This window comes from Podarcis liolepis (genome assembly GCF_965112155.1).
Source record: "Podarcis liolepis genome assembly, chromosome: 10".
NCBI lineage: Eukaryota > Metazoa > Chordata > Lepidosauria > Squamata > Lacertidae > Podarcis > Podarcis liolepis.
In genome coordinates, this window is record NC_139562.1 from 4,518,035 (window position 1) to 4,532,166 (window position 14,132).

General features: G+C 46.9%; 1 protein-coding gene across 1 annotated transcript in view; it reads right to left on the reverse strand.

Moving 5' to 3' along the window:
• Positions 1 to 13,429: 13,429 nt before the first annotated feature.
• The window catches only part of LOC310688141 (cadherin-related family member 5-like), a gene marked incomplete at its 5' end in the record, with an annotated part of 153,446 nt that continues 152,743 nt past the window's right edge, over positions 13,430 to 14,132 (reverse strand). The window contains one exon of the mRNA XM_083464265.1: positions 13,430 to 13,613. The remainder of the gene's footprint in view (positions 13,614 to 14,132) is intronic.

Sequence of the window (14,132 nt, forward strand, 5' to 3'; positions counted from 1 at the left end):
ATGGAGGAAATGTTCAGTACATATGAACATAAGAAGATGCGGTTGGGTCATACCAATGGCCTATCTAGTCTCCTAGCACCCTTTCCGCCCAATTTAGATATAAATGATATTGTTCAAGAACTAAGAGGTCTAGAATATTTTCCTGTTTCTGTTGAGGATGTCAGACTCGCAGTTCTTTTGTATGCCAATGGTACTGTTTTGATTTCTGCTACCTTAATTGGGATGTGGAGACTTTTGGGGAAGTTGAATGTCTTTTGCACAAAAGAGCAGTTGACAGTCAATCATTCTAAACCTAAAGTGGTGATTTTGGGGAAGAGGAGAAAACCTCACAGATACCTCTAGATATGAACGCTTCTGGTTGCGCACGCGCCGGATTACGAGCTGCTCTAACCCGGAAGTAGTTGCTCCTGGATGCAAACTTTGCCCCCGGGTGCGAGCGGAAATCGCGCACCGGAGGCCTGCACGCAGCGAGAGGCGCCCTTTCACTAATGGCACCTCATGTTAAGAACAGTTTCAGGATAAGAATGGACCTCCAGAACGAATTAAGTTCATAACCGAAGGTGTCACTGTAAACCTATTGAACAACAATGCTGTTATAAGTACCTGGGCTTCGGTTTTAATTCCAAAACTATCCTGGAAGTCACACCTACTCGCAGCTAAATTTAAATCCTCTCTCTCTATCCACTCTTTCTTACGGTTTTCCAGAGTTCAGGACGGGGGAAGCTTAGCAGCTCCCACAGTTGTGGTATTTCTAAAGAAGATAGTGCCACAATTATTGTATGGAGCAGAGATCTGCTGATATAAGAATCTCCTCCCGTCAGAACTCCTTCCTAAAATCACTGCTGTTTGTCTCCAAAGCTACACCCACCCCTTTTTAAGAGCTGAAACAGGGCTAATGATCATAATCATAATTTATTATTTATTATTTCTATCCTGCTCATCTGGCTGGGTTTCCCCAGCCACTCTGGGCAGATTCCAACAAAAGACTAAAAATACATTAAAACAGTCTCCCTCAACCTCAGCCCTCCAGTTGTTTTTGGCCTACAACTCCCATGATCCCTAGCTAGCAGGACCAGTGGTGAGGGATGTTGGGAATTGTAGTCCAAAACATCTGGAGGGCCGAGGTTGAGGAAAACTGCATTAAAACATCAGTCTTTAAAAACTTCCCTAAACAGGGCTGCCTTCAGATGTCTTCTAAATGTCAGATAGTTGTTTATTTCCTTGACATCTGATGGGAGGGCATTCCACAGGGCGGGCGCCACCACTGAGAAGGCCCTTCTCCTTACAAACCAGTGTGCATGTAGCTCTAGCCCTATACTGGATGAAACTGGCTAGCATGAGTAATACTAGGCTCCCTTTAAAAAAATGCTTCCTAGAGCAATTACAATTGCAAACCCACAAAAAGGACTCTGATTCCTCTCTCTTCCTCTGGCTTCCAGCAGCTGTTATTCAGAAACACTGCTTCCTCCAACTGATGTTTCTTCTTCCTTGTCTTTCTAGAATTGAAGGACTGGAATGATAATCAATGCGATACTGAGAATTACTACATCTGCAAACTCCCGCTGTAGGAATGGGCTTCGGCAATTTCAGCGCTTTGGAGAACGGGACCAAGTTGCAGGTCCTTGTCTTCCACAGTTGCCCAAGTCCACCTGCCTGCCCAGCCGTCGCAGTTTTCGAGATCGCTCGTGAGCCAGACTTGCTCTTCTCTGTATCGAGACATCAATAAAGAGATTCTCCTGCACATCTGCCTCTGTCTCCTTCAAAATGTCCGTGGGGATACCAGAGGACACGTAACATTTTTGGGGTGAAGAGAAGTTACATCACCACAAACAAAACACATACATAATGGCCCGAATATAAGCTGCACCTTGGAAATTGGAGGGGGTGGGGAGAGAGAAAAATACCTGAATATTATCCACTCCTTTCCTCACTGTTCCTGGCTGCATACTGGGCGCGTGGGGGGGGGGGAGCCGGGCTGCGTTGCTGGTGGCCTTTCCCTTTCCTCGCTCTCTCCCTTTCCAGACGGGGGACTACGCACAGGGTGGGCGCCATTTTCCCACGCTCCTGGCGCTGTTTACCCCGTGCTCCTGGCTTCATACAGTAAGGTCGCGAATATAAGCCGCACTTTAACTGTTCATGTTTGGATTTTTTTGGGGGGGGGGAGTGAGGCTTATATTATGATACAATACAGCTCTCTATATTGGACAAACAGGCCAAACCTTACGCCAAAGAATAAACGGAGTCCCATTTCTACTGAAAAGAAAATACCTCCACCAAATGAAGGACGTACTGAAGCTGTCATAAAAAGCCCTTCCTATAATTCTGAAGGGAATGTAAGCAATGCATTTTAAATTCTTATATTGCAATGCTTCCACAGCCAGACATTTCTTAGCAAAAATGCAGGGACTGTTCAATTGTACAGGGAGTCTTACACTATCTACTCAGAAGTAAGTCCCACTATGTTCAATGGAGCTTACTCCCAGGTAACTGGGTAAATACTGGCCAGCCTTACACTGCAGTCCTGAGCATTCTTACTCAAGTCCCACTGAGTTCAATAGGATTTACTCTTTGATATGTTCCTGAACATCCTCCTCCTTCTCCTTCTCCACCTTTTTCCCTGACAGGGGCTCCAGGCAGATTAGCTGTATTCCATTTATCTGTGGAGGGGGGGAGGATTTCTTTAAAACAATTTGGGGAGGGAGGTTTGGCAGATAGGTTGCAATTGGCTCAAGGCGATCAATGTAGGTGTGTGCCTGGTGCCTAGGTGTTTGGCGAGCTCAAACACAGAAGAAACTTCCTGATGTCCCTAGAGAATGTCCCTATTATTATCTGAGAAATGTTGGAGGGTATGTTAAGATGGCAAGGGGTGTATTTTGAGGACACAGTTTATCAGATCCTTCATCAATGCTGGATATTTTCATTTGGGTTTCCTGGTCATTCTTCTCCTGAGTTTCCATATGGATCACTGCTCAGCCATGGAACTCCCAAATGGCCAAGATGTGCTTTTGGGTTCAGTAGTTCTTCCTGATGACAGGCCTCATGCACTCACGGCTCCCTGCCTGCTCATTTATGAAAGATTCAGGACTATATCATATCCTTTAGACAAGCCTTCCCCTCTCTCTGGACAATACAGCCTAATGGGCCACCAGGTGAGTAACTTTCATAGAAAGGGCCGGCATCCACACAGATACCTTTGGATAGCCCCTCAGCAGATGATGAAGGTGATTTCCTTGTGACCTTGTTGTCTGTCTGTGGCATCTGGTTCTCTCTGAAAAAGAAGCCCTTTTGATTTGCTGTGACTAATGGAAATTATAGGGGGGGGAACAATTCTTCATAACGTGATCTCATGCTTACTTTTAAATATATATATATTTAAAAATAAATAATTTGTAATTGCCATATATTTTTGCATTAAATATTTCGATCCATTCTCGCGGGAGTGCGACGTTGAAGGTGACATCACTTGCGGAAATATAAGTAGCTCCTCACCCAAGCATCGCTTTTGCAAGAGAAATTCATCTTGTTGTGTTTTTATTTTGCAATTCTTCAAACTGGCTCCTCGTTTTGCGCAACGTAGTGCTGAAAATTAACGTGGGTTTTGTGCTGAGAGAATGATGGGCTGTGTGACATTTATAAGAAGCCTTGATATCAGTTACGTACATATAACACATGCTATAATGTAAACAGGCCTGTCTTAAGCATATGCGCTGGGTTGCAAAGATCTGCCTGGCACTGCCGCCCCCAGGTTGCCTAGTCCCAGGCGTTCAGGAGGACGGAGTTGACTGGCCACCTCAGCGTCTCTCTGGCTCGGTCGCCCCCAAACTCATGGTGCAGAGCAGCAGAAAATCCTGCCACAGTGCTCCGACCGATGGGCGGGCTCTTCCCCAGACTCAACTCTCGGGCCCCAGACTCTTGGCCTGGTGCCCCTGAGAGACCAGCGCCCAGGTGCCCCGCACCCCTGGCACTTATGGTTAAGACGGCCCTAAATGTAATGGCTATGGCAGCTATTTGCATCTCCTGCCATATCAGCCTGCCCAGTAGGGGTGTCATTGTCCCACTAGCAAACCTAGCTCACTATGTGGTGACCTGGGGCAGGGCCTTTTCTGTTGTGGTGCCTCAGCTGTGGATCTTCACTAACCACCCAGGAGTATGGATGGCCAAATCTTCATGGGCCAAGTAGCAGTCTAATCTGCACTCCTGGGGCTTCCGGGTTAGCGCCATCGGCTCATGGCGGATTGCCTCCGAGCTCCGGAGGGAATCGGCTCCGAAGGATTTGGGTCTAGCCGCGGCGGCGACGCGGGGACCCTTAAAAATCACAGGCGGTGCAGCCTGTGAATCTGGTGACTCAGCGGGCACCATTTGCGCCCCCCGACCCGCGAAGGAGCCTTTTTAAAGGCTTCGGAACGGGGGACGGGGTGAGTGGCGCGGTGCTGAGAGTCGACTGCTTCTCCTGCAGAGTGAAGCCGCATGCCATGGTCGGAGAGCGCTGACTTCTTCTTGTGAACAATTGGATTTTAAAGCAGCAACCCGTGAGTAGTACGGAAATTGGACTTTCAAAGGAAATTATATTTTTTTGAATTAGGCACGATCAGGGAAGGCGCAAACAGGAAGTCCGTCTCCCCATCTTGTATATAATCTAAAGCAAGGACCAGCTAACTAAGGTTGAGAGGATTTTTTCTTTTTTATTGGGTAAAGACATTAATTTCACGATTTGGCAGTTTAAGTAATCTTACTGGAGGATAAGAGCTAATTTTGGGAGCTGAAGTGCCACCCCCCCCCCGGACCCGGGAGTGATCCGCGAGAGAGCCTGCTGAAGAGATATTGAAGAGCTTGACAGCTGTCAAGACGGGAAAAGAGAACTTTGTTTTCTATTGTCTCTGCTGGTTATATTCGTTACAATTTGGGTATATTTTGTCGAAAACAAGGAAAAACTGATACAAACTAACTTGATTTTTGGATTTGAACTGGAAGGAATACTAAGTAACCAAAATCCCTCTAGAGGGGGTTTTGGGACATTACAAGAATGACTGAAGGAGGGAAAATTCAAGCTAAATTGGACAGAGTTTTTTTTCTCTTGGGAAAGTTACAAGGCCAAATTGATGTTTTGGCTACCACCGTTGCAACTCTGGACTTAACAGTAAACAAATTCATTGAATTTGATAAGGACTTGATCCAGGAAGTTCATGCAGCTGGACAAGAGGAGAAATTTGAGAACTTTGAGAGTGTGGAGAAAGAGATACATGTTGTTTCTGAGGAAAAGGAAGGAGGAGATGCAATGTTGCAGATGACAAAGGAGAGCCAGAGGCCTGACATGATGGTTATAAAGGAAAATAAGAACTTGATGATGAAAATCTGGTCCGAATTGGAGATTGAAGAATGGAGAGATCTCCTTATGTGGAGATCTGAAGACCCAAGGATTACAAATTTGATTAAGGTGAAAGTTGGAGCTTTGGGGACATTTGGACTTGAAAGGAGTAAGAAACAAGATTTGGGCTCCACTTTTAAGTATGGAGGTCTGGCTGGAAGAAACATTGTCCCTATCGGGCCAGAGCGTCTCCGAGGTCTGGTGTTTAATACTAAGGACTATCAAAAAAACCGGCAGAGAGGAACTGAGAGGGAATTAAGAGCCTCGGACGTGAGATCTTCAGGCTGATAGTAGATTAAGACTGATGGACATTTGTTGGGGACTGAAACCGGGAAAGGGGATGGGGTGGGGTTTGGGGATCCAAAGGGTGTATAATTATAATCCGTCTTTTTTCTTTTTATTCTGTTTTGTTATTAGTATGAAAAGTGGGGAATTCGTGGAAGGGAATTTGGGTCGACTTTAGAAAAAGGATTTAAGGTTTAAGAATGAGTACTGATGTATAAATTTTGATGTTGTAAAACTGGTTTTTTTAATTGAATTAAATATAAAAAGGTTAAAAATTGGGGATAAGAACTTGTTGAATTAACAATTTGAATTGGAATATAAGAAGGGGAGGTGTGGGGAAGTCAGGGAAATATGTTATAGAAAAATAAGGACTGTAAACCGTATATGTTTTTCTTTTTTTGTTTTTTGTTTTTGGTTTTTTAATGTATTAAAATGGAAAATTCTTAATAAATATCTATTTTTTTTAAAAAAAATCTGCGCTCCTGGGCCTTTTAAATGTATTCTGGCGGAGAGGGGGGCGTTTATTGGTTTGTTTTTGTTCTTATTTTTACTATGTATTTTGTGCTTTTTATATGATCCTTTGTTGTTGTGTACCATCACTAGATCTGTGAACGAAGGGCAGTACAGTGGACGCTCGGGTTGTGAACATGATCCATGCGAGATGCACATTCGCAACCTGCAGTGTTCACAACCCGTACACGCGCACACGCGGCTTGAAATTTGGCGCTCCTGCGCATGTGCAAAGCACAATTTAGCACTACTGAGCATGCGCATCCCCCGAAACCCGGAAGTAACCCGTTCTGGTACTTCTGGGTTTTGGTGGGTTTATAACCTGAAAAAATGCAACCTGAAGCGTCTGTACCCGAGGTTTGACAGTATACATCCATACATCTGTGTGTGTGTGTGTGTGTGTGTGTGTGTGTGTGTGTGTGTGTGTGTGTTCACTGAATACATTCAGTCCCAGAGCAAGGAGCAGCAAAATAAAATGATGAGAAAAGAAATGTGCCTTTTTCTAATAGTGCACACAATTGAAAAAATTCACAAAAGCAAATACAGTAAATGGCAAACAAATTGGCAGCTCCTTCATCAGGGCATAGGACCAACAGAAGCAACCACAAGATGAATCTCCTTGCCCCTTCTGGAGTTCAGTCATCAGGGTTAGTAGCCACTGAAAGCCTTCTTTTTTATTTTTATTTTTATATACCACCCTATACTCGCAGGTCTCGGGGTGGTTCACAGACTAAAATCAGAATATAAAACCGCAAAATGCAGAATCTCCTCCACAAATCTTCCAACATTCAGTTCATTTAATGCCCACGTGTTTTTCAAAAAAGCATTTTCCTTCTCACATCCTCCAGCAGACCAGGCATGTCCAAAGTCCATTTCAGAGGCCTAATCTGGCCCCCGTGGCAGTATATATCCTGTGGTAAAACCCTTAAAAAATTGTAAAAAAAGCTCAACAACTTTGGTCGGCCCTCACACATGTTCACTTCATCAAATCTGGCCCTCTTTGAAAAATAGTTTCGGCGCCCCTGGTGTAGACAGTCCCTTGAGAGACAGTGTGGTGTAGTGGTTAAGAGCGGTGGACTAGTAATCTGGGGGACTGGGTTCGCGTCCCTCCTCCTCCACATGCAGTTGCTGGGTGACCTTGGGCCAGTCACACTTCTTTGAAGTCTCTCAGCCCCACTCACCTCACAGAGTGTTTGTTGTGGGGGAGGCAGGGAAAGGAGAATGTTAGCTGCTTTGAGACTCCTTAAAGGGAGTGAAAGGCGGGATATCAAATCCAAACTCCTCTTCTTCTTCTTTCTAAGCAAGAGTAGTGGAGTCCAATTAATTCTAAATCAAATTTATTCAGCACATCCCCTCCTGCTGTTTCTGGCAACTGGTATTCAATGCCATATTGTGGCGTTGGACAGGCGAGGTAGAACATCAGAGTAAATAGCCATCAAAAGCCTTGGCCTCTGTGAATTTGTCTGATCCTACTGAAGGAGCGAATTCCATAGTTTAGTGATGAACTGCTTGAATCTGTCCTGACTCCTCCAACATTCAGGTCCGTTTAATCCCCACGAGTGCCAGTGTGATGAGAAAGACCTGTCCCTCTCCACTTTCTCTATGCCTTAATAATAAGCAGGTGGTCTTCCCAACAGCTGCCATCCCATCTCTCACAGCTGGGGAGCTGCTCCTCAGTTAGTAGCCTTCCTTATGTTTGAAGTAGGGGGTTTTCATCACGAGTTGTGTGAACAAGGACTGCCTTTCGTCTGCTGCAGTCTTGTTGTCCATTAACTCCATTAGGTTCTTTTGGCCGGCCACCCGTAACCTTTCTATCAATAGATGACAGATCTAGTAAAGGGACCCCTGACTATTAGGTTCAGTCGTGGCCAACTCTGGGGTTGCGGCGCTCATCTCGCTTTACTGGCCAAGGGAGCCGGCCTACAGATTCCAGGTCATGTGGCCAGCATGACGAAGCCGCTTCTGGCGAACCAGACCAGTGCATGGAAATGCCATTTACCTTCCCGCCGGAGTGGTACCTATTTATCTACTTGCACTGCATGCTTTCGAACTGCTAGGTTGGCAGGAGCAGGGACTGAGCAACCTTTCTTTCAATAGATGACAGATCTAGAGGATACTATAAAATGCACAATCCCATTTCACAGATCTCAGGAGTCTCTTCTTCTTTTCTTCTCTCTCCTCAGGTCCCAATGGGACACATCACTTTCTTCCACCTCTCAATTTGGGGCTTCCTGATTGCCTGCTCCTTTCTACAAGGTACATCCCAACTGGGCTCCACAAACCTGGACTGGGAGAAGCCAAGCAGATAGCAATCCTTAGGAGAAAAGGCATGGCTCATGAGGCAAATCCAAATGTCAACTAAGTCCATATTTTCAGTCATGTCAAAAAAGGTTTTTTGTAGTCTACCATCTTTGGTGACTACCTGTCTCTGTGCCTTGTCCATATTTGTGGACACCACTCCGTTCATATCTCCCATCAAGAGTCTCATGTAGCTTCTTAAAGAACTCTGATTTTCCTTCATTTGGCGCATAAATACCTACAATCAGAAATTTCTCTCCTTGTAATTGAATTTCAATTGCAACAAATCTTCCTTGATCATCTTTGAATATGAATTTTGGTGATGGGCTCTCCTTTGCATAGAGGACCACTCCTTTTTTTAACTTTATCTGATGAGATAAATTCTTGGCCTAATCTTTTGTTACTCAATATCTTCCTATGTAGCCTTATCACATGTGTTTCTTGTAAACAAATCAAGTCCAAATGCTCTTTTTTCAATAAATGAAATACTCTCCGCCTTTTTTCGGGGGAGTTAAGTCCATTAACATTCCAGCTCAAAACCTGCAGCGCCATCATGTAATTACTCTGGTATCCCCCCAACTGCACCCAATGCTTGCTCCTCTTCTGTTGGTGGTGGTGGTGACACGTTCACTGGAAGGTCCAGTCCAAAGGATATTGTCAATATATCCAGTATTCCCCTTTTTGGTGATGTTCTGTCTGATGCTCTTTGCTCTGGTCCTCTATCTGGTGATCTTCTATCCAATGCTGTTGGCTCTTTTCCAATTCCCTTCTGCAGATGGTACCTATTTATCTACTTGCACTTTGACGTGCTTTTGAACTGCTAGTTGGCAGGAGAAGGGACCAAGCAACGGGAGCTAGAATCATAGAATCATAGAATCATAGAGTTGGAAGAGACCACAAGGGCCATCGAGTCCAACCCCCTGCCAAGCAGGAAACACCACCAGAGCACTCCTGACATATGGTTGTCAAGCCTCTGCTTAAAGACCTCCAAAGTAGGAGACTCCACCACACTCCTGGGCAGCAAATTCCACTGTCGAACAGCTCTTACTCTCAGGAAGTTCTTCCTAATGTTTAGGTGGAATCTTCTTTCTTGTAGTTTGGATCCATTGCTCCGTGTCCGCTTCTCTGGAGCAGCAGAAAACAACCTTTCTCCCTCCTCTAAGTGGCATCCTTTTATATATTTGAACATGGCTATCATATCACCCCTTAACCTCCTCTTCTCCAGGCTAAACATGCCCAGCTCCCTTAACTGTTCCTCATAAGGCATCGTTTCCAGGCCTTTGACCATTTTGGTTGCCCTCCTCTGGACACGTTCCAGCTCATCCTGTTGCGGGGATTCAAACCGCCAACCTTCTGATCAGCAAGCCCTAGGCTCTGTGGTTTAACCCACAGCGCCACCCGTGTCTAATAATAATAATAGTAATAATAATTTATTATTTCTACCCTGCCCATCTGGCTGGGTTTCCACCGCCACTCTGGGAGGCTTCCAACAAAAGATTTAATACACATTAAAACATTAGTCATTAAAAACCTCCCTAAGCAGGGCAGCCTTCAGATGTCTTCTAAAAGTCAGGTAGTTGTTTATGTCCTTGACATCTGATGGGAGGGCGTTCCACAGGGCAGGTGCCACTACCGAGAAGGCCCTTTGCCTAGTTCCCTGTAAGTTTGCTTCTCACAGGGAGGGAACTGCCAGAAGGCCCTCGGAGCTGGACCTCAGTGTCTGGGCTGAATGATGGGGTGGAGCTCCTTCAGGTATGCTGGGCCTTCAGGAATCCTTCAGGTATATGCTTCTTTAGGTATACTATTTTTAGCAGGCACAGAAAGGTGAAGGCTCTTGCCCAAGTGGAACGGGTGATTATGTGGCACTGTTAACTGTGCCAGTTGCACTGATGGATGCAGCCGAATGGGCCTTTGTGGGGCTAGGGGATCTAGGAGGTAAATTTATAGCTAACTAATTGCAGGGTCCAGTTGCCTCTTAAAGAACTCAGATGAGAAACTGCAAAATGGTTCCAGAATGTGCTGGTCTACAAAGGAAGTGCAGTTATCTTTGGATTCCCACTCTAAGTCCCACATCATCCTGGCTCTCTGCCGCTTCACGTTTCCCACTTTGGGAACCCTTTTCAAACGTCCCAGATCTTGCAGAGGATCTCACAGAACTGCAGCACAAAGATTACCCCAGCTGCGGCGTGTACTGATAGCATTGTGCGATGAATACCTTCGCAAAGGGAGCCGTCTATTGATGGCTATCTCCAATCGGCTGCTCATGGTTCAGAAACTTGATGCCATCAGGAAGTCATGCCATGCACCAGACCAGCCTGCAATCTGGCCACTAACTTCCTCAAGCCATTAAAAACCAAAGCGAGGAGAACTTTGCAAGGTGCAATTACCTCTCATCACCATTCACTGCCTCGGTTCCCCAGACTCCCCTTCCTGCAAAGTTTAGTCAATTGGGCTTTGGTTGGGCAGGGGGAATCTCCCCTCCTCGCACACAGTTGCATTGCTGTCCTGGAATGTTTTGCAATTATTTTGTTAGGTTTCTGTTATGCCACTGTGCAGTTCTTGGAGTCACAAGACTCTGTTGACATTCCAGACTGTTGGAAGTCTCACGGGAGATGGGAGACGGATGTTGATGTTACTGATTTCCTGTTTCTTTGTCCTGTTGTTTTCTGTCTCTCACAGAGAGCAGATGCATATTCTTTTCTGTCCTACGTAGCTAGAAATAAAGTAGCAATGTAGCACATATTTCTGTCTCCTTCTGCTGCTGTCTGGGTACTCTGCGCAATGGGGAGCGTGCCTGAAGCCTCATTCAAAGGCTTAGGTCATTAATCACTGTCGGAGGAGAGCCTAGATGGGTTCCGAAGATACAGAGGAGGAGTAGCCATTACAGCTCAGTCGTATGGAGGTTCCGACATATTTTTGGTAGGGGTGGTGTCAAGGCTCCCTCCCCCGGTGGCAGCCAAAAAAGCAGATAACACGAAGAGGCCTTACCACGTAATTTATTCAGTATTCACAGAGAGAGACAAAAGAATGTAGTCTCTAAGCCATGATGGTGTTGCTCCAAGTCCAACCCCTCTACGTCATCCCTATTCTACATCACCCCTGCGCCGGCTAATCTGAGCTTTCTGCCTCTGAGCTTTCTGTTCTCCTACTCTCAATACACACCTGGTCCTGGGAGAGGGAGGATCAGGAATGCTTTCTAGAGACACTGAGTCTGTCAGCTGTCTCCCCCCTGCTGCTTCTTCCTGCTGTTCATCTTCCAATATTTCTCAGGTTCTCCCCTCTGCAGCTTCTGAACTATGCCCTTCTGCAAACCACTGTTTTAAATCTATACTGTTCTCTTGTTCTTGGGAAGGTTCAGGAGAAGGAGGGGGGCCTGACATCAGGGGACATTCAGTGAGTTTTGCCATCTAGGGCAAGTATGGGGGAAGCTAGTATCTTCCAAGTGGGGTTGGACTTGAAAACTCCCATTAGCCCTGGCAACTCACACAGTGAATGGTCGGGGATGATCAGGGCCGGATTTAGGTTCCTAGCGTCATAGAAGCAAAAACAGGGGTCACCGAAACGAGTCTCGTCGCTGCAGGTAGCAAGACTGGAGCAGGGCCAGATCTGGGTTTGATGAGTCTAGGACTTGCAGATCAGAAGGTCAGCAGTTCAAATCCCTGTGATGGGGTGAGCTCCCGTTGCTCAGTCCCTGCTCCTGCCGACCTAGCAGTTCGAAAGCACCTCAAAGTGCAAGTAGATAAATAGGCACCGCTCCAGCGGGAAGGTAAACAGCGTTTTCGTGATCTGCTCTGGTTTCGCCAGAAGTGGCTTAGTCATGCTGGCCACATGACCCGGAAGCTGTACGCCAGCTCCCTCGGCCAGTAAAGTGAGATGAGCGCCGCAACCCCAGAGTCATCCGCGACTGGACCTAATGGTCGGGGGTCCCTTTACCTTTACCTTTAAGCTACTGAAGGTAATGGGGCCCTTTATATGTCCAGCTGTCCTTTGTCAACAACAAACGGTCTTTTTGTGTGTTAAATATATACTATATGGTAATTTATGGACATAATAGGTATCTAAAACCATTTGCACATGTTGTCATGCAACCAGGCCATGCAGAATGTAGGCACCCTATATATAGAAAGGAGCAAAGCAGGGATATTTTAGGGAGCAGGCTAGCAGGCAGGGCCCATGACTTATATCAGGCATAGGCAACCTTCGGCCCTCCAGATGTTCTGAGACTACAATTCCCATCATCCCTGACCACTGGTCCTGTTAGCTAGGGATCATGGGAGTTGTAGGCCAAAAGATCTGAAGGGCTGAAAGTTGCCTATGCCTGACTTACATCATAGGAGCCTACACAACACAAAACACGGCTGCTGTAGGTAGGTTTTATTTTAATTGTTTTTTATCTTATATTTTGGAAATGTACATCCAGGGTTTTTTTCCCTTTAGTTTTTTTTTGGGGGGGGCCGAGAGAGGGGCCCTAAGCTATATCTTGTTTAGCTTATACGTAAATCCGGCACTGGGGATGATGGGAGTTGTATTCCAGGGACAACAGAGGCTCTCCACCTCTGCTGCGTTGCGTGGAGCAAACCATCAAGCTCATATTAACTCAACCTTCGCCAACCCGGTGCCAACTACTGCCATCAGTTGGCTGGGGCAGAAGCGATCAACTCTCCCCTCTTGCAGTTTCCAGAAACTGATATTCCAGAAACATTGCTACTTCTGACTATGCAGGCATCCTGGCTAGGAGCCACCGAGAGCCCTCTCTGTGATGGCCTGGGACTCGGGGTCGGACTCAGAGACAGAGGGGTCTCAGTCTGCACCGGATCCTTTGCCTCAGGCGGCAGCTGAACCAAATCTGGGGCCTGATCCTGAAGAGTCCCAGTCTGCACAGGTCCCCCACAACAAACACCAGCTGGGCCGAGTTACCTCCAGCTGGGCCGTCACTTACAGCTGCTCCACTACCAGTTGGGTCAGGGGAGGCTGAGGCGGCCTCTGGGTCTAGGAACCCACCAATGTCTCCTGAGCTGCAGAGACTGAGGTCTGAGAGAAGGAGAGACCTGAGTACTCGCAGGAGGAGTGCTCGCCTTCGGGCGAAACAGGGAGGTGAGTCACCAGGGGATCAGGACCGGCCGTCACTCTGACAGAGATAAAAGGCTGCTGGACCCTGCCCCAGGTTGTGGGAGCAACGTTGCTGTTTGCCAGAACCTGCCTGTGATCCTGTGCCTGACCTTGTCTGGTTTCCTGCCTTGACCCTGTCGGACTGACTCCAAGTGGAACCCTTGGATTCGGGGCCAGACCTGGACTGCGTTACTTGAGTTACCCCCAGGCCCAGCACACTCTCCTCCTCTGGGAATTGGTCCAATCCTCTTTCAAAGCTATCCAAGTGGCAGGCAAACCTGCCTCCTGATGGAGTTCTGCAGGTTAACTCTGTGCCATGTTGTCAGGGGTTCAGGAGCAGAGACGCAGAGAAGGGAGGAGACAGAGAGCGAGGGGGAGGAATACGAAGGAAGGATGAGTGGGGATGACGACCCGAGATCACCGAGCCTGTCTAGCGAGTCCGAGGATTCCCAGAAGGGAGCGCCAGCAGCCAGAGCAAGGGGGGAGAGCAGGGGGACACCCCAGGAAGAAGGGTCCAGAGAGGGATCAGAAAGCAGCAGTTGGAGATCGGGACCCACGTTCCCAG